We start from the raw sequence: 4,306 nt of genomic DNA on the forward strand, positions 1-4,306 counted from the left end.
AAACACACAGCTGGGGTTTTTAATAAAACCTTATACTTCGTATTTGATAAAAAAGACCTGAATATGAAAGAAATAAAAAAAATATTTGAATATTCTTTTTATTACTAAACTAGTCGTTTTTCCGCAGTTAGCTACTACTCGAACCCGGATAAAATATAGCCAATGTTACTTGGGAATAGTGGAGCTAGCCAAAAGTGATAGGATTTTCCAAATCGATTCAGTAGTTTCGGAGCATTTGACATACAAACATTTTTTTTACCTTTTTTGTACTGGCGTAAATTATTCTGAAGGCATTTAATAACAAAGTTAATTTTATCAAATCTTTCTGTGACTACGAGCATCTAAAATGAGTTCTTTAAGAGCTGTCGTTTGAATGTTCAATATCTGGATTCGGACTGTCAGGGCAATTGTTCTAGGCTATGAACTTCAGAACTTACTAGTTGGCTAACTTAAAACTTTTCAGAAAATGTCACTGAGTACTAAAAGATAGGGAACTGAGGTTCTTTATGATAATTATATAGTAGATAGGAGATGTAGTTTATCAGCGGGTCCTGTCATTGTGTGTACCTCTAATAGGTTGTGGCTTATTAACACAAATAGTCAATCTAGGTTGGATTTCGTGCTTACCGTGTCACAAGTCGGATGGGTCAAATCGTCGAGTTTCATAATGTAAGTTTATCTGTGAATTAAAAATTATTGGAAGTCATTTGAATGTTATTTGATTCATAGTGTGCCTACTTACATTCAAATAAAAAATATCGAAAACACAATAACGTGAATTATTATTTAAAATAAAATTTTAAATTATTTAAAATGAAATTAATCTTCTACCGACTTGCATTAATGCAATACGAAACTGCCAAACTTTTTTCCTAAAAATAAACAAACAAATAATAAAATAAATTACGCTTTAAAGCACTGAAATACGATATAAACCTTTACATTTTACATTAAGGAACGCAATTTCATGTTATTTTTTCGGTAAAGTGACGCCGAGGCATTCAGAGAGCGTTACTTCAAGAATCGCTCCATAGTTTAAGTCCATGAGATTCTGCTAGCGATCGGGGATAAGATGTAAGCTTTTAGCGGATTTTTTTCTTTAGTTTTCAATAATGAGTAGGCTTAGAAAAAGTATCAAGTGATTGGTAAAACAATTTGCATCAAAACGTCTTTTTATATCACTGATTTGGTTAATAGGTAGGTGTAAGTGTTATTTTATTTGCCATTAAATTACGTTATGCAATTAGTTACCTATGTCATTCATTCAAATTAATGTTTATCCACAGCACCACATCATCCTCCTCTGAACCTTTTTCCCAACTATGTTGCGGTCGGCTTCCAGTCCAACCAGATTCAGCTGAGTACCAGTGCTTTACAAGGAGCGACTGCATATCTGACCTCCTCAACCCAGTTACCCGAGCAATCCATATCACAATAACACAATATAACATCCACAGCACCACATCCTTCCTGTAATTCTTACATCCTTACTACAAAAACTTAAACATCTGTTGAACACTTGTCTAAAAAAAGTGTGGCTGCGAAATGGACCTTATTTTAACGTCATAATCTGACATTTTTTAAGACAAGTGTTCAACAGACGTTAATTTTTAATAAAATAAATAAGATTACAAAATAATAGCATCGTTAGTAGAAAATATCAGTTTAATTAAATTCGCCGTCCTAAAATATATATTTTCCAACCCACACCCGCTATCGCTTACCCCTAGCACCATAGACAGACCGTGCGCACTTTAATGGCGATAGCTCCGGACGCCGATCGTTCGGTCTTTTTTACGATACGGACCCCGACTGCCTTACTCCGCGTTATACTACCATCTCTCACTGCTACCCTGGTACATAACGTTTGATTTCTGTTCAGATCATTGGCTATGATGTCTTGATTTGATTGCCTATGCTTGCTTCTTCACTGTTTTCCTTGAGACGCATTCGGTGGATTGATGAAAGTTATAGAGTCCTGGTACATTTAAGATACCTACACAGAACAATCGTTCTCATTTGTACAAAACAAACAACGTTCTTATTATAAGTAAATATTGATTTTAAAGAAAAGCTGAAAAAGTAATATTTTTCGTGTTTTGTGAATGTAGAATAATAGTAAATATTTAAGAGTGAAAACCCCCTTAGTTTTTAGTTTTCACAACATTTACGTTTACAATAAATAATACAGGTACAGAGATAACTTAATAAGTGTCAAATTCAACTTATAAAGTGCCTACTTGTAAAAACTACTCTGCATAACTACATAAAACCCGTAGTACCAGTTTATATTGATTGCCTCAGGCAATAATTGTAACAGATATTGATATACTTTATGTAATTATGTCAAAAGTTGCCACCTACGAAAAGGCTTTCTAATAAATGAATGATAAGCGTCTGTGCAGTCTAGACATTACACCACTATTTCATTGCTTTTGTCACCGGGGATGTAACTCAGTGGTAGAGTGTCTGCTTCGCATGCTGAAAGTCCTGGGTTCAAATCCCAGCATCTCCAAATGCTTTTTGGCACTTTTTTATGATGTGAGATATCTACGCAGGTATTTACTAAGACAGAATCTTGTTTGTTTTGTTCAATACAAGTGTGAAAAAGTATTTTTATCTAGCATTTAGCTAAATTCTTGATTGTAATCAAGCATTAAGCAAAGTCTAGACAATAAATAACCTAGACCAACTAGATGTCTATTACAATAGTCAGTGATTAAGTGACGGCTTTAATTGCTGTCCTAATTGGCGTCGGTGCGCCACCGTGTGGGAATTAGGACTAAATACACAGCTTAACTGGTTTACAAGAACCATTCACTAGCAGATGATCAAATAATAGTATGTAGGTATGTGTGTTTGTACGTAAACATGCCATCCTACATACTAATTTTATTTGGGAGAAAGTTAGAGTTTGCATGTTTGTGTATTCAGGCCTTAATGGCTGAGGATTCGGATGACTTTTACTACTAGGAGGACATAACAAGATAGGATAGAAATACTGTATTTAAAATACAACATAAATAAACAACACATAGTAGAACATTATACAATCTATTTAAGCGCATGGCCTCTGACGTCATCAAATCAACGATAAAAGAGCTCCTTGATGCACATACTGCCCTGGTTAACATTCTGCTCGTCCCCCGTCCACTGTCAGGTGGGTTTCATGACAGCATAAAAATGTCGTCAATAAGTATGAGGGTTTAAATCGACCATGTTATTTCTTTAAGTTAATATACATTGGAATGTTATGCTCCTTGACTAGCTTGGGCATAGGCGATGTCCGTTTCTTAGGTAGACAAGCAAGAATTTTATGTACACCACAGTAGTTTTTAGACAAAACGGGATGGCGACATTTACAAGCATAGAAATCTTAAAATAGAAAACTTCCACCTAATATCACACAAAAATAAATAAGTTAAACTATTACACGAAAATACAAGGCAATCATAAAACTATTTTCTATTAGACGACACGAACTACAAACTACAACTTTAATCCAACATCTTTAATCCCAACATATTCCCGCACCAATAAACACAATCGCACAAAATCCGATAAGATAAAACTCCGGCGTATCCTGATACCCTGGTACCCTGGTAGCATGCAGTTTGATCGCGGGTGTTAAATGAAATTGTTGAAACGCGACGAAAGCTCGCACCTGCCCGCCCGGAAACCGATTAAAATGATAAAGCGATGCGCCCAGGATTTTGTGCGAAGACCTACACTTACTAGAAGAGATATTTCTTTAACTTAGGCTAAATTTGTGTGGTTTTTGCATAGTGAAAGGTCCAGTAACGAAGAGAGCACACGACGCGTTTTGCGTTTTATGAGCTACTGTTGCAAAGGTGCCCCGCGGTGCCTTGCTCTAAACCGAGTTCGAGAAAGTTCATCTCAGCAGCTGTCTTAAAAGTTCATAAAAAAAACTGTGAAGACAGATTCAGTGAAAATATCATTTTGGAAGGGAATCAGTCATTAAAAGATTACAAGTTACATTCGCAGGTATTTCTGCTTTTAAGAAAATAAAACTGAAGTCACTAAAAGAATTACGATTACATCATTGATTATTTTATTTCTTACTAAGGAAAGGGTAAAGGAAAAACATCATGAAATTTCGACAAAATCATTTCAATTATGTATTTTCAGATCTCCGTAAAAAGAGTTTGTTTACAAAGAATAAAGAGGAAATGAGATTGCTTTCACTGTTTCCTCGAATATCCTTCTTTGTTTTGTAAATTCCGTTTTTTTTCTTCATGTGGCAATCACTTGTGCTCAAGGATTTTTGAGGTAAAAACTTATAAAA

General features: G+C 35.0%; 1 non-coding gene across 1 annotated transcript; it reads left to right on the plus strand.

Annotated features, from left to right (window-relative positions):
* Positions 1-2,443: 2,443 nt before the first annotated feature.
* Trnaa-cgc lies at positions 2,444-2,515 on the plus strand. Its single transcript has one exon. It is a non-coding gene; the product is annotated as a tRNA-Ala (tRNA).
* Positions 2,516-4,306: the final 1,791 nt, after the last annotated feature.

The sequence above is a fragment of the Helicoverpa zea genome, chromosome 9, assembly GCF_022581195.2.
Source record: "Helicoverpa zea isolate HzStark_Cry1AcR chromosome 9, ilHelZeax1.1, whole genome shotgun sequence".
Lineage (NCBI taxonomy): Eukaryota > Metazoa > Arthropoda > Insecta > Lepidoptera > Noctuidae > Helicoverpa > Helicoverpa zea.